At 57.1% G+C, this 21,793-nt stretch overlaps 1 protein-coding gene across 7 annotated transcripts in view; it reads left to right on the top strand.

Annotated features, from left to right (window-relative positions):
• The first annotated feature begins 1,973 nt into the window (after window positions 1–1,973).
• KDM4B (lysine demethylase 4B) overlaps window positions 1,974–21,793 on the top strand; it is a 135,638-nt gene continuing 115,818 nt past the window's right edge. For 6 of the 7 annotated variants that reach the window (XM_086699404.1, XM_086699403.1, XM_086699401.1 and 3 more), the window contains exon 1: window positions 1,974–2,099. The gene's annotated coding sequence lies outside the window, so the exon portion shown is untranslated. The remainder of the gene's footprint in view (window positions 2,100–21,793) is intronic. The other variant, XM_086699399.1, reaches the window with a different exon arrangement.

Raw genomic sequence — 21,793 nt, 5'->3', positions numbered from 1 at the left:
TCAAACAGAAAGTTATGGTGAACCCTAGAATATTCCTCCCATCTGGATTCTACAGTCGTTCAGATTTTTACATAATAGGTGGTGTTTTAAAGTCTCCCTACACAAGATAAGAAAGTTGGCAACCTATTTAGGTGCTCTAATTAAAAAAAAAAAAAAAGATTTCAGAGTCTGTGAAATCCAAACACCTGATATTTACGGTCTTAGAGGATAAACTTTGAAGTAGAATAAGGGGGGGGGTGGTGGTGAGTGGGGGGGATCCCCTCCATTATTGCATCGTGGATGCTGTGTTGCCATGATCAGATGCGTTTGTCTTTCCCACTGGTTCGGGAGTTCCTTGGGGGCAGTTACTACTTGGCATCTTTAAAATTAAATTTAAACTACACGAGGTATGTATGAATATAGTCCCATGAGAATTGAAAACCTCCCTGAACAGATTCACATTCCCACTGACTACTCTTTTTAGCAGTGCGGATCTATCCCCTTTCCAAAGGTTTCCTTTTCTCCATTTCAGGGCGGCCTTTCTGTGTGCCTTGACACGGATGCGTGCCCTTAGAAACCACACGACACTGGTCTCTGTGTTTGTGTCCATAACGTCGGTTGCTGGATACAGAGTTCTGGACCATTCTGCAGCTTGCTCACCAACGTGGGTAGGGGATGGATCCAGGGCTGGGCATGTAGACCCACCTCTTGTTAAACTGCTACACGGTTGAAAGTCCTGTAGAGCGCCCCGTGCCCTCAGTTCCCTGCCTAGTTCCCTGCCTAGTTCCCTAGTGCCCTAAGTTACCTGCCTAGTTCTGGTGTAGAGCACCGCCTTGGAAACGGCTGCACCCTGCGCTGCAGCCTGTAACCGCTGAAGGCGTTGCATGAAGTACCTGACCTCCCGGGGTCCAGGGTGGATAATATTTACAATGTTACTGGAGAAACTCCTGCGGCTGATCTGCATGCCTGCCTGTGGCCCGGTGCGCGCCCCACTGCTGTCTACTGCGCAAGTGGTAACAGCAATGACAGTGGTAAACCCACTCATGAGAAGCCACCCACGCAAGCCCTTTGTGTGTCTGGTCCCACTCGGTTCTTGCAACATCCCTGGAGGAGGGGCAGGCGGTGGAGGGAGCTGTTACCATCGTTAGCGACTTCACAGGGGTAACCGAGGCCCAGAGAGGTCCCAGTGAGGCGTGGAGACCGGCGGACCTTCGAACCTTGGTGTTAGGGCCTGTCTTGTGTTAGGGAACTCCGGGAAGCGCACCTAACTACCCCGAGGGCCTTGCGGGTTTGCAAAGGTTTGTTGATTGTGATGGAAATAAATTTGGCTTTTTGGGGGGCAGAGGAGGGGCGCTTGCTGCTTGACTTTATATTTCTCCAGTTCTTTTGTTACATGGATTACACCGGAGCTGTCTCCCCCCGTCGGGATTTAAAGGAGTGGGAAACTCTGCGTCCAAGTTCCGGCCGCGAGTCTCGAACCCCGTCGCCGTGCCACCCCGGCCTGGTGCTGATGTTGTGCTAGGTCTCACGTACTCAGTTGCAGCCTGATAACCGGGGCGGGGCCCGGGCCCTGATTGGCATTCGCCTCAGCCAGTCCGCGCCTCGGGCTCACCCCGTAAGCCAATGCTCACTTGCCCCGGTGCGGTCGTTGGGCGGTCCCCGAGGCGCCCTTGTCAATCCGAGGCCCAGCCACCGTCGGGTTGGTGGCTGCTGCCTTGACTGGCGTGCACCGCTTCCAATGAAAACGGAGCCGGTCAGCGGGCACGTGGGTGGGCGCCGGCGTGTCCCGTCCGGCCAGCCAATGGGGAGACGAGGCCGGGGCCTGCACCCGCCCAATCGAGGCGCGCGGGGGGCGGGTCGTGCGATGTTGATGGGCCCGGCGGAGGGGAGGGGCGGAGCTGTCAGCGACAGCCAATGGGCGCGCGGGCGTGGGCTCGGGGCCCAATGGCAGCCAGGGCGGAGCTGGCGCGCGGCCTCATAAGCCCCGCCCGGGGCGCTCGCGGAGGGCTCGGCCGCCAGCGACCGAGCGGGGCCCGGCCCGAGCGGGGCCTGGGGGTGCGACGCCGAGGGCGGGGGAGCGCGCGCCGCTGCTCCGGACCGGGCCGCGCGCGCCGCCTCAGGTGAGCCCGCGGGGAGGCGGCCGCCGCGTCGGAGCTCGGGCCCCGCCGCAGCCGCCGCCGCAGCCGCCGCCGCCGCCGCCCCCGCGCCGCGCCCCGGGCTGCGGGCGGGCGCCCGGGACTCGAGGCCCAGGCCTCGGGCGCGGCCTGCTCGGGCCGCGGCCGCCGCGCTTTGTCCCGGCCCGCGAGGCGGTTGGGGGCGTTAACCGCCCGGCCCGGGGTGGGGGGGGCGCCCGGCGGGGCCTCGGGCGGGGGCGGCCGCGGCCGGACAATGGCGGGCCCGGGGGCGGGAGGCGGGGGCGTCCGGGCCGGGGCCGGGGGCGCGCGGGGGCTGGGCCGGGGCGTCCCCGCCGGCCCTGCACAAAAGATGACAGCGTGGGTGGCCCGGCCCGGCCCGGCCCTGCCCGGCTGGGCCCCTCTTTATTATTCACAACAATCCTGATAATTAAACAAAATGAGGAGAGAGGCCGAGACGGAGAGCTCGCGAGCGCCGGCGATCCCAGGCCCCGGCCAGCGCCCGCCTGCGCGTCCGCCGCTCTGCGCGCCCCGGTGGTGCCGCCGGGGCGCTGCCCGGTGGCGCCCCCCGCCGTGGCCGTCGCTGCCCCCCACCCCCGCCCCGAGGCAGCCCGCCGCGCCGTCGCGGCTTCCACACCTGCCCCCGAAGAGAGGCGTGCAGTCTGGATTTTTTAAACTAAAAACCGTGTCCACTTGGTATGCACCTCGCAGCTTCCGGACGCGTCCCCTCAGTGCCTCCCCCTCCGAGCCCCGTCGTCGTCCCGAAGACCCCCGTCTCTGTAGAAATAGACTGTGGAGTCGCTCCCCGCGGCGACCCCGTTGGGCCGTCCCATCTCGTCCCTTCCCCGTGGGAGCCGGGGCTCGGCTTCGTTCTGAAAGGGACCGGCCCCGGCCCGGCAGTGTGCGAGGGCCTGGGTGTGCGCGCGGTGGGCGCGATGACACCGGGTGCCGTGGGGTGCGTGTCCACCTGGGCGCGGTGGAAGGCTTTCCACGAGATTGTTCTGCCCCCCTCTGGGGGTGCGGGAGGCCTGGACTGCGCTCTGGTGCGTCCCCGGCTGTTTGGTTGGGGGAGGAGGCTTTTGTTTTCCTAATTCGGGTGCACCTGGGGAACTGTTTCCCGAGTTAGGAAACTAGCGGGAAGGTGGGTCCAGTAATCCTGTAACACGCGCGGTGTGTGTTCTTTTCCGTGTGTTTCTGCCAGTGGCATTTATTCAGCAAGCTCCCTTGGGTCCCGTTGGGTGCTGGCTCTGCCGTGGGGTCTGAGGATACTGGGATTGCATTTAAGGCTTGGGTGCCCTGCCCCACGGCTCTGCACAACCATTTACGTGGCTGTCTCCAGGCGGCAGAAAGCCCCTAAGACGGGCTCATTAGACGACTCTGCGGGCTTTTATCGGTGCCATCCGAGAGCTAATGACTCCCCTAATTCTCAAATAATAGCTTCCTTATGAGGCTTGGGGAGGGATTGTCAATTCGCTGGTCAGCCTTTTCTTGCCACCTCTGGGAGAGCCGAGGATGGCCTCTCTCCTCCCTGCAGTTTGTTTTCTGGAACCCTGAAGGACAGAGTGGGAAAGGCGCGGAGTCAACTTGTGATTGTCTGAGTCCAGGGTTTCTGAAACTCGCTGGCCCTTTTTCCGTGTTTCTGATTGGATGCTTGGCCAACCCCGGTGTTCTTCCATTTGTGCTGGGGACACCGTGCAGGTCAGACTGCCCTGCCCTGGGGGACGTCACCGCTGGGGAGCAGAGGGGGTGGCGGGGGTGCGGTTGCACACGAGCGCCCAGGTGTTGTGGCGGATGCACGCGGGCGCTGTGTCCGTCCCCGCCGGTGAGCCGTGTGTCCATTCGCGTGAGCGTGTAGCCACTGACCCGAAATAGATACACACGGGTGTCGGAACGATTGATTTTCTCGCGTTTTCGAATCCTTTCCTCTTTGTGGGTGGGCTGCTGAGGAAATGTTAACTCCTGGAGTCCAAAGGTGTTGCTGATGGGTCACTTAGGACCCGCCCGGCCTTTGTTGTAGTTTCCCTGTCCCTGTGCCATCCTGCAGGAGTCCTCTGGGCTCTGGGGTGGACAGCGACCCCCTCCCGCCCCCCACTATGCCCCTTTCCCCCACCCGGGCGACTCTGTACTTGATCCTGCATTTCGTTTGGCCGCCTTCTCTGCTGGTTTCTCGCCCCTGCCCTCCAGCGCCCCGCCCCCTTCCCCTGGAGGGGCTCGGCCATCTGTTCCTGGGTTCTATCTGACACCTGTGACAGTGGGCACGTTTGAGCGCTGGAGCAGGTTATGGAGAATTCCTAACTTCAGGGGGCCTCGGTGTTAGCGGGGGAAGGGACAGGTGGGCGCCCTGGGGTGTGAAGTCCACCATCCGTGGGGCCTGGTTCAGGAACAGGCAGCACCAGGGGATGCGTGCTCATGGACCCAGGCGCTGGCTGACGGGCCTTTCTGGGTGGCTTTTTTCCCGGGATCTGGAAGCGTGTGCGGTTCAGAGCTGTGTGTGTGACCTCGGGCCAGTCGCTTGCTCAAGAACCAAGCTGGGGGGGGGGGGGGCGGGGGTGGAGAACAAATGAACTCCTGGCAGAGGGCACGACTGGGAGGGCCCCGCAAACCCCCTCGGTCCCCACCATGCCTCATCCGCAGCCCGGGCCGGCCAGGGTTCCTGGTTCTGCCCCAGAGACTTGTCCCCGGGGCTGCTCTGTGGCGCCTCAGTGCCCCAGCTCTTTCCTGCCCCGCCCCCCGTGCCTCTGCTTCTGGCTGAGGGTGCCGGGCGGCGGAGGAGAGTGCCGAACCGGGACCCCGTTCTGACCTGCTGTTCTTGGCGGTGTCTCTGGATTCCTGTCCCCAGAGAGGCTTCCGAGTCTGAGGGACCTGGGTTCAAATCCCTCCTCTGGAGTCAGTCACTTTCCTTCCCTGGGCCTTGCATTTCTCATCTGTAAAATGGGTACAGCGAGAGCCCCTCGTAGGTCATTGTGGGGATCGGAGGAGATGAGAGGCACTGAGTGTCTCGTGTGGCACCAGGAGCTCTGAGCGGGACTGGGTTGACTGCTGCTGCAACCATCTGCTTCTTTCCGGGGCTCCCTCTGCCTGTCACCGTTCGCCGGATTGTTCTCCATGGGACCGTCCTGGGCACCGTAGGAGGCTGAGCAGCATCCCTGGCCCCAGCCACTTGATGTCAGGAGCCACCCCCAGTGTGACAACCACAGATGTCCCCTGGGGCACGCGGTCGCCCTGAGAGCCTGTCACTTAGCCTTTAACCCTGATATTTGGTTGTGACCCCGATCTGCCTCAAGTTCTGGTTTCCTTTGTCCCCCTCCTCCCCTCCGTTCTTGAATAGGGAGGGGCCCGTGTTTGTAGATGGTGCCGGCCGTATGCAGCCTGGCTGTCCGGGTTCTTCCCGACTGTCGCTCTGGCCTTCCCAGCCCGTAGCTTCCACTCCAGGAGAGGCACACACCCACAGACTCCCCCGGGCCCCCCCGCCGCCATGGTGCAGGGACCTTCAAGGGCTGTTGCCGTCACGAGCCCCCCTGGGCGCCCTGCCCAGGCTTTCACCTCTCCTGCTCCCCCCAGCCCCCCGCCATACCCCTTCCTGTCACTTTGCTTAACAGCTCTCTCTGAGTCGACTTGAAGGTGACTCACGTCCTTAATCTCGCCTCCTCCTGAACAGAAATGTCCCCGAAGTCGTGGGTCTGTTAATAAGCTGGTTGCAGATCTACGACGAAATGGATTTAACCAGGACGTTAACAAGAGAAGTTTGTGTCACGCCATTAGCAAGGGCGGGGTGGATTGAGGAATTGATTCTGTTGTTGGATGAATTGGATTTTGAGGGTCTCGTTGGTTAGAGAGGGTATCCCTGGCATCTGGTCTGTCACTTTTCAGTCTTGTTCCCTCAGGGAGCTTTTGGAAACTGTAAAAACGGTCTTCCTCTCCTCAGAACCCTCTGGTGGCTTCCTGTTGTCCCTGGAAAAAACTCGAGACTCTTTCCCGTGGCCTCCCTGCTCTGTCCTGTGTGATCTGTCCTTTCTCCCCGCCCTCCTCCTCCCCCTCCCCCTCCCGTGCCTGCTCCCTCAGTCCTAACCAGCTTCCCTGCCTCAGGGCCTTTGCACTTGCTGTCCCTGCACTCTTCTAGCCAGCTGGCTCCTTGTCATTCAGGTCTCTGCTCAGAGGCCGTCCCTGACCACACTGCCTAAACTCACCCTTGCGACCACCCTCTCTCCCCACCCTGCCTTTTCATCTTTGCATTTAGCCCTGCTGTAAATACATATTAAGCTGTTTATGTGTTTATGGTCCATCTCGTTCAGAGGACAGAAGCTCCTTTTGTGAAGGGTCAGAGAGTAGATAGTGTTGGCTTTACAGGCCAGTCTCTGTCCCCACTGCTCTGCCATTGTAGCACGAAAGTATGGAAATAAACGAGTGTGTCTGTTTTCCAATAAAACTTTATTCATGGTCACAGAATTGTGAATTTCACATACTTTTTGCATGTGACGAACTATTTTTCTTCTTTTGATTTTTTTTTTTTCTCACCTCATCACTTAAAAATGTCAGAACCATTCTTCGCTCGGAGGCTGTGCAGAAACAGGTAGTGAGTGGGGCTTGAGCTGTGGGCTGTGGTTTGGGGACACCTGCACCAGGGTGTGAGGTCCACGCTATAGAAATGACATCTGTCTTGGCTGCCGCGTGTCTCCCTAGCACCTAGGGCAGCCTGGCACACGGTGGGTGTTCAGTGAACGCTCTTTTGTTGAATGAATGAATTTCTATCTTTTTTTACATCGAAGCACTCTAGATTAAAAAAAGGGGGGTCCTGGTTTGTTTCAAGGGAAATTAACACTGCTGGAAATACAGAAATACAGAAAATGTTACGATTTCATCCACCAAAACAACCCCAAAATGAAGGAAGAAAAAAAGTAGCTGTGAGCAGGGGCAAATACTTTGCTATTTGTGATGCCTGACTTTCTCATGCTCCCCCCTTTTGTACTGTACCCCGGAAAATTGGGAAGAAATATTCTCAGAAGATTGGGAAGGAGTCCTCTCGGCCTAAGGAGTTTGTTTTGGTCTAGCAGAGGCTGAGGGTTTAAAAGGAAGACGCGTTTCCCAATCACTTTGTTTTGTAAGCATCTGACCCATTCTCTTTACCCACCAGCGCCTGCGTCGGAAGGGGCGGTGGAGTCCTGGGAGGTGGTTTTGTGTTTTTGTTTTTTGTTTTTTATTTATTTTAATTTTTATTTAAAAAAATTTTGATTGTTTATTTTTGAGAAGGAGAGAGAGAGAGAGAGAGAGAGAAAGAGAGGGAGCGGGGGAGGGGCAGAGAGAGAGAGAGAGAGAGAGAGACATAAAATCCGAATCAGGCTCCAGGCGCTGAGCTGTCAGCACAGAGCCTGACGTGGGGCTCGAAATCACGGACCATGAGATCATGACCTGAGCCGAAGTCGGACGCTCAACCGACCGAGCCACCTGGGCGCCTTATGTTTTTGTTTTTTAAAGTTTTTATTTATTTTTGAGAGAGAGCCCAAGTCGGGGAGAGGCAGAGAGAGGGGGACAGAGGATCCGAAGCAGGCTCCGTGCTGGCGGCGGAGGGCCCGATGGGGGCTCGAACTCACGAACTGTGAGATCGTGACCTGAGACGACGTTGGCTGCGTAGCCGACTGAGCCACCCAGGCATTCTGGGAGGTGGCTTTTATAGTCACCAGCCGCAGGGTCTCCACGGGGACTCGCTGAAGAGGTGGCTTTCACGGGTGTGGACGCTGAGCTTTGTGGGGCTCCTGGACAGCCAGGTGGCTGCCAGATGGCACGTGTCGGGTGCGGGACTGCGCCTGGCAGCATTTGTCCTGCCTTTCTCTTCGACCACGGCTGCTGGGTGTGCAGAGCGGCTGACGTGTGATTCCCGAGCCAAGGACGTCTTCAGTGTCTCAGATCTGGTAACTTCCCAGGACCGTTCTGACTTGTCAAGAGAGCGTACCGTTAATTTACAGTCATGCTTTCTTTAGTTGATGGAAGTAAACAATCTGGAGAGGGTTACTCAGAGCTTCTTGGCTTTCCAAAGTTGCCTGTCTTTTTTTTTTTTTTTGTTTCTTTCTTTTCCCTCTGCCTCTCCGTTTCTCCCTTCCTTCTTTCGTTCCGTCCCCTCTTTCCTTGCCCTGCGTCGGCGGTTCTGGTGAATGCGAGGGCGCTGGGGGAAAGTGAGGGCATTGCCGGACAGGGTGTGTGAAGCCGCCTTGGCCCCACGGCCGGCCGGCTGGCCGGCCGGCCGTGCCTTTTAGCAGCAGAGGAGCGCAAAGCTGTCCTGCGGCTCTGGGCTGTGACTCCAGGGGGTGGCGGCCTCGAGTGCTTTTGCTCGGTGGAGAAAGCGAGTAGTCAGAAAGCAAGCCCCCCGGTGGGTCCCCAGGTACAGAGCAGAACAAGGACTAACGTAGGATTTGGCCCTGGTTGCCGGCCCGTGATCCCAGTTGCATTTCTCAGATGGGCCTGTACGGCGAGTGGCGAAGAGGGGATCTCTGGGCGGGGCAGTCCAGACTCTCGCCCCAGATGGTGGCACCTTCCGGGCAGGTAGGGGCGGAGGTGGGCCCGCCTTTGTGGCTTCGTGGCCGCTCGCTCCGGGCTCCAGGGAGAGGACGTGGAGAGAGACGATGTGTGTAAGACGAGCTGGCGGTGCATCTGGAGATGTGCTTTGTGCGGAAGAAGCCAGGGGCTGGATCCCCGAGGCCCCGTTTGACCGAGAGCCAGCCTGCAGCCACCAGCAGGCACCGTGACGGTGTGACGACAGGGGTGGGCCCGGGATCGCCGGCCCCTAAGCGGGGTTGGAGATGGGCCGCACGCCCCGGCATTTCTGGGCAGCTCAGACGGCAGCCTGGGAGCCGGCTGGTGTGGTCTCCACTTGGGCACCCGAATGAGCGCGACCCTGGCCGGGCGGCCTGACCGGAAGATTCCATCATTTTGCCGCTGGCCCCTTCGAATCAGATACCCGCTGTCCACCCCCTCCCCCCCCCCCCCCCCCCCGCCCCTGTTTCTGTCAAAATCCCATCTATCAGCGTCGGCCCTCGGCACAGTGGGCTTCCTATCTCAGGTCGGCGGGCTGCATGGATCTGATTATCTTGGTCACGAGTTGAGAGGATTGCTCGTGTCTCGCTTGCGTGTGAGTAAAGCCCCTGGAATTTAAACTCTTGATTCGCCACGTTATTCCAAGTCCTCCTCCCCGAGGAAGAGTAGGGAGTCAGGAGAGGCTAGTTCAGCTGACCCCTTCTGGAAAAGAAGGCGTCCCGTTCTCGCTGCCTTCCCGGGCGGCCGCGTGTGGAAGCCACAGAGCGGTCTCGGCCGCTCCCGTCTGCCGTGTCCTGCTTGCACCAGAGGCAGCCCCCCCCCCCCCCCCCCCGCCCCGGCAGTGTCGTTCACTGGGAAACCGGCCACTCCGCGCAGGGAGCGCCTCTCGCTGGGCCCCGCAGAAGGGAGTGTGGGTGCTTGGACGGACGGACGGACGGACGGAGCTCGCCCACCACTGAGAGAGCTGCGGCCGCTGGGCGCTGTCGGGTCGAGGCCGACAGTCACAGGCAGAGTGGGCACAGTGGCCTCGGTGACACGTCCCGCGGCCTCTGCAAATGCCCAAGCCGTGCGGTCTGCCGACCTCGAGGCGAAGGCACGAAACCGAGAGTCACAGAAGGCCTCTCACCCGTGGCTCCTGGCCTGCTGACCAGTGGCTCGCGTTCACGGTCCCGGCCACGGGGGCCCTGGCTCCATCTGAGGGCGTCTGCCGGCGTCCATTGCGTGTGACAGTATCGTCAACCCCGCTTGTGCCCGGCTGGGTGTTTGTGGCGGCCGGATGAGCGGCGTCTCCTGCCCACAGGGGTCGTGGCGCACGGCGGAAGGCAGAGGGGCCGGGGGGCCGGGGCTGCCAAGGTAACATGCAAACCGGGCCAGTGGAAGCACGGGGCCGGGGCAGCGTCTGCTGGCTTGGGTGGCGGCCAGGGAGGTGACAGAAGAGTCACCACGTGAGCTGAGCCTTGTCCTCGTGGGTGACGGCGAGCCGGCAGGCAAGGAACGGGGGGGGGGGGGGCGCTGGGGGCCGTGGCCTGGCGGGCCTGTAGGGAGAAGAGCTCGGGGGAGGCAGGGAAGCCTGAACCTCTCGGGTGTGTTTGCCCGAAGTTCCGAGGGGCTAAGAGAAAGGGGGCTAAGACCAGAGCCATTCAGGTCACCAGGGAGGGCCAGGGGACAGCTCCCCAGCAACTGGCTCTGGTGTGATGCCCAGACCCTGAATTTGTGGAGCAGCCCCTCGTAAAGTACTCCTGCCCTGTGGTGTTTTTTAAAAATATCTACAATATACATAATAAGTACACATATACGTATTTCAGGTAGACTCCGTGCCCAATGTGGGGCTCAAACTCACGACCCCAAGACCAAGAGTCGCGTGTTTTACCAACCTAGCCAGGCCAGGTGCCCCTTAAATATATTTTTGTGGAGATAGTCACATACTGTAACATTCTCCCTTTTCAGGGAACAATTCATTGGCTTTAGAGCATTTATAGAGCCGCGCGGCCATCACAACCAACAAATTCCAGAACATTATTATCATCTCTAAAGGAGACACGGTGCCTATTAAATAGTCGCTCCCCCCTGCCTCCCAGCCCCCTGGGCAGCCACAAACCCCCATCCTGTCTGTGGATGTGTCCGTTCTGAGCGTTTTACATAAATGGAATCATACAAAATGTGACCTTTTGTGTCTGGTTCTCTCACTGAGCATCTGTGTGGGGAGACTTGGCCTGTGGGTCTGGGGATAGGTTTGGAGGATGAGAGAGTTCTAGAACATCAGGCGTGCTGACCCAGCTCACCTGGAGGAGGTGCTCAGGCCGCCCTTTGCGTGCACGGTTCCAGACTCCTGTCCTCCGTGATGAGTCTTCACCTGTCTGCCCTCTTCCTCCAGCCCAAGCCGGCCCAGGGGGTCCCCTGCGGGAGCTCTGTATGCAGAGCAGGGCCTCCCTGCGTCTGCCACACGGAACCGTGTGGCCCTGGCCCCCGCCACCCTGGCTTGTCCGTATCCTGTGTTCTGTGGGATCACCCCCTGGTCGGTAGGTCTGGGACCTCCCTGCCTGGAATCCTCCATGGCCTGAGTCAGGAACGGGTGTCCTGGTTCCTGCTGACGCGGTTGGCCGTGCGTCGTCCAGGGCCTGAGTGGGCCTCCTGGAGAGCTTCCTTTATCTATTTTTTAAAGGTTTATTTACTTATTTTTGAGATAGACAGAGCACAGGCTGGGGAGGGGCAGAGAGAGAGGGAGACACAGAATCCGAAGCAGACTCCAGGCTCCAGGCTCCAAGCCGTCAGCACAGAGCCCGACGCGGGGCTCGAACCCACGAACTGTGAGATCGTGACCTGAGCCGAAGTCGGGCGCTCAACCGACTGAGCCACCCAGGTGCCCCCGGCCAGTGCCTTTTAAAAGTGAGCTGCCTCCTTGGGCCGCTTCCCTTTCCCGGACTGCCTGGCCCCAGCCCTGCTGGGGTTGGGAGTTGTCTCTTAGATGGCAGTCACTGGGTTTGGAGCGTCCCCGCAGCCCTCACAGAGCCCCGTGAAGCCCACCAGCAATGGAGTTGCACGCGGGCCACGGCTCCTGCTCGGGTGTCCCCTACCCTGCGTGGTTAAAGAGGTAAGCGGATGCCCCCTTGCCCCCAAGGGGTAGTGGCACCCCCATACCGGGTGAGTCAGAGATGCATCTGGGCAGATCAGGGAGGGCTGAGGGCCACGAGGGGTGTGCCGACAGCCCCGCCTCCCCCCGTGTGCTCGGCTGGCGTCTTCCCTGTGGGCACAGGACACGTGCCCGTGTGTGGGTGACTTTCCGTCCCTCTGGCAGAGGATACGGATGAGCCGGGGTGTCCCGAGTGTAGCGCTCGTGGGAAGACGCCCCACGGGTCCACGCGTGGATGCTAACCGAGTGCCTGGTGACACAGTTGGTCCCCCGCCTCATGCCGTATACAGAAACTAACTCGGAAAGGACCGGTGACCTAAATGTGGGAGCTGAGGCTACAACACCCTTAGCAGGAAACAAGGACGCAGACGCCTTTCCTAAGGGAGTGCCGGCAGGTAAAGACGCAAAGCAAGCCCCTTGTGTCACTGGAGTTTTTCTCGTCGCCACAGTAGAAGGTAAAAAAAGCAGATGAAATTAATTTGATTAATGTATTTCTGCTGAACCTGACGTCCCCCGAATGTTAACGTTTCAGCCTGTAATCGCCATCAAAACAGTCCCCGAGTTGTCTCACGCTCTTTTGGTTTTTGTTTTGTTGGTACTGAGTCTCCAACATGCTTTGTGTATTTCACACTCCATGCTGTCCCCCCCACCCCCAGGCCGGTCCTTGGGGAGGGACCCCAGGCCCTGGATGGGCTGAGCCGGCCGTGGGGGTGCCTGGCGCTTAGCGGAGACTGGCCCCTTCCATCTGCCTCCCGTTCCTGTCCCCCTTCCTGGGCCATCAGAATTTCTGGAGCTATCCGCCTCTAGCTGGAGACACGAGACAGATCCAACACAAACCAGCTCTGGCCACTGAGGGGCGAGAGGGGAGGGCGTTGACCCACTGCAGGCGGGGTGCGGCCAAGGGAGAGCCCTTGGGGGAGAGTCCAGGGGAGGTCCTGAGCCTTTCACGGAGGTAGGATTCAAGCCAGCATTTGGAGGAGGAGGAGGTCAGGACAGCCTGCCTCGGGGAGGGCAGGGGCTGACCCCCAGAGGGCCCTGTATTGGGGTGCTGTGGGGAAGTGGAAAAAGCTGAAGTCCCCGCCTGCAGTGCTGCCCCTCCCTCTGGGGTGTTGGGCTCCAGGGCCGGGTCTCGATCCCACCCGTGCACCTTGCAATACGTTTCATCTTTGACGGGAGTGCCGAACCTCGTACCAGCTGTGAAGGAAGGCTGATGAGTCCTGGAGGCTAAGCCCGGGGCTGTGTGTTTGCGGCCTGGATGCTGGCCATGCTGGGGGGCTGTGAACTTAGAGCTCGAGACGTTTCCCGGAAGGAGTTGCAGGAACTTGGAATGCTTCTTTGGCCGTGGGAAAACCCGGGAGAGAGACCCGTGTACGAGTATGGCTTGGAAATAGCCTTCCCCAGCTGCAGCCGGTCTTAAATGGCCCGAGGTCTCAAGGCAGGATGGCCGAGGGGGACGGACGGCTGGAGGCTTGTTCCCCACGCACCTGAGCTCCTACCTCTGTTTTCCGTCTCTGCCCTTATCTCCAAAACGGGGATGACAGGGAAAGTCTCCGCTTCCAGGGAGCTGAGGTGCGCGCAGTCAATACGTGAAAATCCATTAGGGAACTAGTTCCCACCCCAGGGGCCGCTGTGCTCCCAGGGGACGCTGGGTGGCACCTGGTGACTTCCGTGGTCATCGTGAGTGGGGGTGCTCTTGACATCCGGGATGCTGCTCAGTGTCCCACAGTGCCGAGGGCGGCCCCAAATGTCCCAGTTTCAGGCACACCTGGTCCAGGGTGAGCCTTCAGTGGATCACAGTGACAGTGTTTGTCTGGGATTCTGCTGCTGTGTTTCCTTGCTGTGAATCAAGGTGTTGGAACAGAAGTTTCTTTTTTTAAAAGTGTGTTTATTTTTGAGACAGAGACAGAGTGTGAGCAGGAGTGGGGAGGGGCAGAGAGAGAGAGAGGGAGACACAGAATCGGAAGCGGGCTCCCGGCTCCGAGCTGTCAACACAGAGCCCGACGCGGGGCTCGAACTCGTGAATTGTGAGATCATGACCCGAGCCGAAGTCGGACGCTTAACTGACTGAGTCCCCCAGACGCCCCTGTTACAGCGGTTTCTAAAACCACTTTCCATTCCAGAATCGCCTGTGGTTTTTACACCTCTGTTCTGTATTTGTGCTGGGAAAGAAGTTAAGAAACAATCGAGGTTATTCGAAGGCACCTTGAAAATCGGTTTGCTTTTCCTCCCTCTGGAGCTTCTTTATTTGAATGGGGCAGGTAGGAGGGTTTGGCCAGGGATTTACGGGCCAGGAAGCATGGGCGCTGTTCCCCGGGGAGGCCAGGCCAGAACGCGGAGTCCCGTGGCCTGTTCCACATGCCTCATTGGGTTTTCTCCTCCGGTGAACCTGGGGTTTTGTGAACTTGGAGCCGCCCACCTGGAGAACCTGTGTCCTGGGCCGGCTGGTGCCGCTCGGGCCTGCCGGCGGGTTCGGGGTGAGCCTGTGGCTTTTGCAGACCAGCTCTGAGTGTGAAAAGCCCTGCGTTGGGTATTGTGCCCCTCGGCCGCCCTGGCTCAGGCGTCCTTGGTGCCGCCACTGTGACACCCGCTTCCGGGAGCTGCCGCCTCGGGGTTCCAGCACCTGGTCCTTGAAGTCCCAGCTCTCTGCGTGTTAATTAACTTGGCCTTCAGCCAGAAGAAGGTCTGGAGACTTTGGGGTCAGCCAAGTCACGATGGCTGCTTCCCTCACGAGCCTCCTGGACGGGTCTTCGTTACCAACGTAACTTACCCTCACGATATAAAAATCGGCAGTGCCGGTGAGACGAAACCAAACCAGGAAAGGCCTTCTGCGTTCCTGTGAGCATCTCACGTGTGTTCAGTCAGTGTGGACTTGGCGAGGGTCCGTCTGTGTGCTCCTGGGGTCCGGCGGTCGGTTTGGGGGCGATGGGACGTGCTCCTTGCCCTGAGGGCCGATGCGGTAGCTGGGGAGGCAAGGATCCCTGGTTGGGGGCTGGCCACGTGGCCCTGTGACCGGCAGGCAGGGGTCCTGTCACACAGCCTGATTGCCCGGGAGGCCTGGAGCTCAGCGTGGTCAGGATGGGGCGGGGGCCTGGCCCCCAGCGCCGGGGAGACGGGAGGTCGGAGTGGGCGCTCCAGAGGACCGGGCTGCCCCAGGCCCCTGGGCTGCTCGGGTGAACCGGGCCTGATAGAGTCCCGCGCTCCCCCTCGCCGGCGAGGGCACCAGTGGGGCCTGCCGGGGGTTCTCTGGAAACTGCCAGAACCCTCCGCCCTTTGCCTCCGTGTGTCTGCGTTTGGGATTTCCACCCCGGATGCGGAACAGCCCCGAGACACCAAAGGCTCCCCGGCTCTGGTTGGTGCCTTAAATGCTGGCCTTGCGCCCTGAGGTGCACGCACTCCCTTGCTTGGCCCTCCGGTGAGCCTGGCCTGGACAGGGGTGGGGGTGGGGGGCCGGGCAGGGCTCCCGGAGCTGCCTCCACGTACAGGGGCTCGGGAAGACCTCTCTGGGGGATTTTTGGGGGGATCAGCAACTGGTCCTCACGACTTGGTTTGAGTGTGGAGCCAGCACCGAGAATGGGACCCCAGCTCCCAAATCTGCTCTGCCACTGACCTGGGACGAACAGCACAGCCTCTCTGGGCCTCGGCAGCCTCGCATGCTCCCCTCACTAGGGGACGGCAAGCCGCAAACGGGGCGATGTCCGTTAATAAGCGCTTGGGGGCGCCTGGGTGGCTCAGTCGGTTAAGCGTCCAGCTCTTGGTTTCGGCTCAGGGCATGATCTCGCAGTCGTGGGTTTGAGTCCCACATCGGGCTCTGTGCCGATGGCACAGGGCCTGCTTGGGATTCTCTCTCTGCCCTCTCTGTCTCTCCCCCCAGCTAGTGTTCTCTCTCTCAAAAATAATCATTCCAAAAAAAAAAAAAAAAAAAAGTGCTTGGCACAGGGACTCTTATCCCTGGCCGCCACGTGGGAACTTTGGGGTTTACGACCAGCGGACTCTACCAGCCCCCACTTTGTGGAAGAAAACAGAGTCTCACCACAGCCCTGCTGGCCTGGGAGCCCATCATTAGACATCTCCAAGCTTAAGGTGCCAGGCGAGGTGCTGAGTAGCCCCTGGGTGCTGAAGTGAGGGAGCCCTGTGAGCGGGAAAACAAGGGGTGGACAGGAATCCTCTCCCAGGAGATGACACCTGGGCAGAGATCTGAATGACGAGGAGGTGCCAACCACGAGGACACCTGGAACAAGAAGTTCCAAGTGGAAGAACAAATAGTACATGCAAAGGCCCTGAGGCGGAGATGAGCTTGGCACATTTGAGGATTGGGAGGCATCCCGTGTAGCTGGAACGTGATGAGCTGGCGGGAGACCAGTAAGGCTGGGGTTTGCAGAGGCCAGAGCGAGTGGCTCTGTCGCTTAGGCTGCGGTGAGCCGGACCCCGTTCCAGGCAGGGAGAAGCCTGGGGAGGTGATGATGAAATAAGAGATTTATGTGTTTGCAGAGACCCCTTTGGTGGTGGGAGTACAAACTGGGGGCTGTCTTCGGCCGTCATCCAGGCCGGTCATGACGGTGGCTCAGAAGAAGGTGGTCTGGGCTGGGGGCCAGCAGGACCGGACTTGGGGGATTGTACGTGTGGGAAAGACGAGCCAGTGCTGACTCCCAGGTTGGAACGGCTGGTTTCGAACCCGGGCCCCACCACTCCTCCCAGCTCTGTGACCTGGGGCAAGTTGCTCAACCTCTCGGAGCCCCCTCTCCCTTACTGGCGATGGACGATGCTAGGTTGACAGCCTGAGAGCGTTGTCGTGACTGGGGAAGCTGGAACGTGGGCGGTTGGCACGGTTCTCCGCGAGGGGGCCTGTCTCTGGGTGCTGGGCCCAGTGCGGAAGGTACTGGGGGATGCTTGGACGGCCGGGCAAGGTGGGGCCACGTGAACGCACCCTGTTGGTTGTGTCAGCCAGTCTTCCTTTCCTTTACTCTTCTCCTTATTTTTGTTTGTCTGTGTATTTATTTGGCGGGGGGGGGGACGGGCAGAGAGACAGGGAGAGAGAATCCCAAGCAGGCTCCGTGCTGTCTGTGCAGAGCCCAGCACGGGGCTCGGGCTCACAAACCGTGAGATCCTGACCTGAGCCCACACTGTCGCTTAACCCGCCGAGCCCCCCGGCGCCCCAGTTGTTCTCCCTTTTATTTTATTTTATTTATTTATTTTTTTTTTTTTTAATTTTTTTTTTCAACGTTTATTTATTTTGGGGACAGAGAGAGACAGAGCATGAACGGGGGAGGGGCAGAGAGAGAGGGAGACACAGAATCGGAAACAGGCTCCAGGCTCCGAGCCATCAGCCCAGAGCCCGACGCGGGGCTCGAACTCACGGACTGCGAGATCGTGACCTGGCTGAAGTCGGACGCTTAACCGACTGCGCCACCCAGGCGCCCCTGTTCTCCCTTTTAAACGTTCTTGTTTACAGAGTCGGGACCTTGGTGTCGGAGCCGATCGTTTTCACCTGGAAGTGAGGACTTCGAAATCTGGTCTCCTGAGGATTTGCAGGAACCCCCGATCTCAGCCGTTCAGCTTTCCGCTCTGGAATGAGGGCTTGGGGGTGGGTCGGTCCCCGCGGGACTTCGCGGCAGCTGAAGGAGAAATTCTGCATGGGAAGCAAGCTCCTGGCGCCGGGAAGGGCTCAGTTTTAGAGATTGTGCTTTTAGGCAAATCTCAGATGCTGTTTGGAATGCTGTCATCATTCCAGGTGGCACTCAGACCGCCCCCTGTCTCGTTAGGGTCTGTGATGGGAAGACACCGGGGCAGCCCTGGTCGCCTCTCTGGCCGCTGTCGCGGGGTGCATAGGAGACCAGAGGGCCTGCGGTCTTGATGGGAACGTTTGAAGGGTGTTTGTAAGTCTGGATGGTTCCGCTTATTCATTCTTTGTAAGCTTTTTATTGTGGAGAGTTGGAGCACACGCAGAGGGAGACAGGACAGGGTGAAGAACCTGTGTGTACCCATCACCCAGCCCCCAAAGCATCAGTCCGCATAACGGTCTACCCTTCCTCACCTCCACGGTGAAATATCCCCCACGTTACCTTTTTAAACTTTGTATTGTCCGAGAATTGCAGACTCCCAAGAAGTTGCAGAAATAGTACAAAGAGGTCAGGTCCCGTGTGCTCCTCACCCGTCTTCCCCCAGTGGTGACGTCTTACGTAACCGCAGTCCGCCATCAAGGCTGGGAGATTGACATTGGCACAGAGCATCGCCGGCCTTCCCGGGAATCCTTGCGCTCACCTGCTGGTATGTCTTTGTGACGTCGCCCGCGTGGGTTTGTGTCACCCCCCCTCGCACTCGAGATACGCAGCTGTCCCGTCAACACGGGCGAGTTTCCTTGTGCTTCCCCCTCAGGGTGACCGGCTGCTCCTGCCCCCAGGTCCCCGCAACCACTCTGTTCTCTATAATCTAGTCATTTTGAGGATGTTACGGAATCAGACACCACGCGTAGCCTTCGGGGATTGGCTTCGTTCACTTTTAGTCCCTCCATCTAGTTTGTCGGCCGTATCAGTCGCTCTTTGCTTTTTATTGCTCGGTATCCTTGCGTCATTTTATAATCCTCTGTATTTCTATAAGGTGCATAGTGGTAGTGTCTTGCATTCCTGATTTTAGCAGCCTGAATCTTTCCTCCCTTTTTTTCCTTGATCGGTCTACCTAGGGACTTACTAGTTTTGTTGATCTTTTCATGGAAACGACTCTTGGCTTTGGTTGGTTTTCTTTTATTCTGTTAATTTCTGCTCTGGTCTTTATTATTTCCTTCTTATTGATTGCTTTGGATTTAGTTTGCTCTCTCTCCAGTGCCTTCGGGTAGAAGTTTAGATTATTGGTTTGCGAGCTGTCTTCTTTCAACATAGGCAGCTGTGAAGTCCCTCTAAGTATTGCTTCGCTGCATCCTGTAAGTTTTGGTTTATCGTGACTTAGTTTTCATTAACCTCAAAGTGTTTTCTAGTTTCGCTTGTGATATTTTCTTACCCATTGGTTATTTCACAGTATGATTTTTAGGGGGCGCCTGGGTGGCTCAGTCGGTTAAGCATCTGACTTTGGATCAGGTCATGATGTCTCTCTCAGTCTGGGAGTTCAAGCCCCATGGCTTGAATCTGTGCTGACAGCTCAGAGCCTGCTTAAGATTCTGTCTCCCGCTCTGCCCCACCCCACCCCTCACCGCGCCCCCCCCCCCCCCATTCATGCTCTCTCTTGTCTCTCTTAAATAAATAAACTTGGGGCACCCGGGTGGCTCAGTCAGTTAAGCATCCGACTTCGGGTCAGGTCATGATCTCACTGTTCATGGGTTTGAGCCCCACGCCAGGCTCTGTGCTGACAGCTCAGAGCCTGGAGCCTGCTTTGGATTCTGTGTCTTCTCCCCTTCTCTGCCTGTCCTCTGCTCATGATCTGTGTCTCTTTCTCTCAAAAATAAACATTAAAGGGGCGCCTGGGTGGCTCAGTCGGTTGAGCGTCCGACTTCGGCTCAGGTCACGATCTCACGGTCCGTGAGTTCGAGCCCCGCGTCGGGCTCTGGGCTGATGGCTCAGAGCCTGGAGCCTGCTTCCGATTCTGTGTCTCCCTCTCTCTCTGCCCCTCCCCCGTTCATGCTCTGTCTCTGTCTCAAAAATAAATAAACGTTAAAAAAATTAAAAAAAAAAATAAAAATAAAAAAAAAAACATTAAAAAAAATTTTTTTTAAATAAACAGGCTTCAAAAAAAGTATGCTTTTAAATTTCCACATATTTGTAAATCCCCAAATTTCCTTCCGTTACTGATTTCTAATTTTTCTTGTGGTCAGAGAACCTACTTTGTATGATTTGAAATTCCTGTTAATTTAATGAGGCTTGTTTTACAGCCTAACATATGGTCTGTCCTGGAGGATGATTCCCATGTACTGAGAAGAAAGTCTGTTTTACTGCTCTTAGGTGGGGTTCTCTCCACACGTCTGTTGGTTTGCAGTGTTGCTCAAGGGTTTTCTTTTTTTGTTGTTTCTGCCTGGTGGTTGTATCCATCGTTGATAGTGGGGTATTGCTGTCTCCAACTACTGTTAATTGAATTTTCCGTTTCTCCCTTTTTTTCCATCAGTTTTCGCTTCGTGTACTTTGGGTCTTATTAGTAGATGCATGTGAGCTTATAATTGTTATATTGTTATAAAACGTTCATCCCTAACATTTTTGTTTTAAAGCCTGTTTTGGGGGATATGAGGGCAGCCAGTCCGGTTTCCTTATAGTTGCTATTTTATTTTCCATCCTCTTAGGTGCAACCTACTAGTATCTTCGCATCTAAAGAGCGTCTTCTATAGACAGCATCTAGTTGGGTCTTTTTTTTTTTTTTTTAAGTTTTAATTTAAATCCCAGTTAGTTAGCATCCAGTGTAATATCGGTTTTAGGCTCAGAATTTAGTGATTCGACCCTTCCATACACCAACCACCACCTGGGGTTCATCACAACAGATGCGCCCCTTAATCCCCATAATCTGGGAACCCATTCCCCCGCCCCCGGTGACTGGAGCTTGTTCTCTATAGTTAAGAGTCTGTGTTGATTTGCCGCTCTCTTTTTTTTTTTTGCCCCCTTTGCTCATTTGTTTTGTTTCTTAAGTTCCACATATGGGTGAGATCATACGATATTTGTCTTTCTCTGACTGACCTATCTCCCTTAGCATAATCCACTCTGGCTCCAATGTTGTTGCCAGATTTTATGACTTTTTTATGACCCAGTAATATTCCATTGCGTGTATGTCCCACACGTTCGTCCGTTCATCAGTTGACAGATACTTGGGCTGTTTCCGTAGTTTGGTTGTCGTAGCTAATGCTGCGACAAACATCGGGGTGCACGTGCCCCTTTGAATTAGCATTTTTGTTTTCTTTGGGTAAATACCTAGTAGTGCAATTGCTGCGTCGTGGGGTGGTTCTATTTTTAACTTTTTGAGGCACCTCCACACTGTTTTCCGAAGTGGCTGCACCAGTTTGCGTTCCCACCAACAGTGCATGAGGGCTCCCCTTTCTCTGCATCTTCGCCCATACCTGTTGTTTCTTGTGTGTGTGTGTTTTTTTTTTTAAACGTTCTTTATTAGTGAGAGAGCGAGACAGAGCATGAGCATGGGAGGGACAGAGAGAGAAGGAGACACAGAATCTGAAGCAGGGTCCAGGCTCTGAGCTGTCAGCATAGAGCCCGACGCGGGGCTCGAACCCACCAACTGAGATCGTGACCTGAACCGAAGTCGGACACCCAACCGACTGAGACACCCAGGCGCCCCCCCCAAAAATTTTTTTTTAACATTCATTTATTTTTGACAGAGAGAGAGAGAGAGAGAGAGAGAGAGAGAGCGCGCGCAAGCTGGGGAGGGGGCAGAGAGAGAGGGAGACACAGAATCTGAAGCAGGCTTCAGGCTCTGAGCTGTCAGCACAGAGCCCGACGTGGGGCTCGAACTCACGGACCGTGACATCAGGACCTGAGCCGAAGTCGGACGCTTAACCAACTGAGCCACCCAGGCGTCCCTCTTGTGTTTTTGATTTTTTGTTTTTAGCCATTCTGACAGGTGTGAGGTGGTATCTCATTGTGGTTTTGATTGGTATTTCCCTGATGATGAGTGATGTTGAGCACTTTTTTAAGGTGTCTGTTCGCCATCTGGATGTCTTTCTTTGGAGAAGTGTCTGTTCATGCTTTCTGCCCGTTTTTTAGTTTGGTTTCATTGTTGGGGTGTTGAGTTTAATAAATGCGTTATAGATTTTGGATACTAACCCTTTATCTGATACGTCATTTGCAAATACCTTCTCCCATTCTATCCGTTGCCTTTTAGTTTTGCTAATTGTTCCCTTTGCTGTGAAGATGCCTTTTTATCTCGACGAGGCCCCAAATAGTTCATTTTTGCTTTGGTTTCCCTTGCCTCTGGAGACGTGTTGAGTAAGAAGTTGCTGTGGCCAAAGTCAAAGAGATTTTTGCCTGTTTTCTCCTCGAGGATTTTGGTGGTTTCCCGTCTCACACTTGGGTCTTTTATCCATTTTGAATTCATTTTTGTGTGTGCTGTA

This window comes from Puma concolor, chromosome A2, assembly GCF_028749965.1.
Source record: "Puma concolor isolate L17-30 chromosome A2, mPumCon1.1.hap2, whole genome shotgun sequence".
Taxonomy (NCBI): domain Eukaryota; kingdom Metazoa; phylum Chordata; class Mammalia; order Carnivora; family Felidae; genus Puma; species Puma concolor.
Note: the sequence above shows the minus strand (reverse complement) of the source record. Positions and strands in the feature narration are given on the sequence as shown.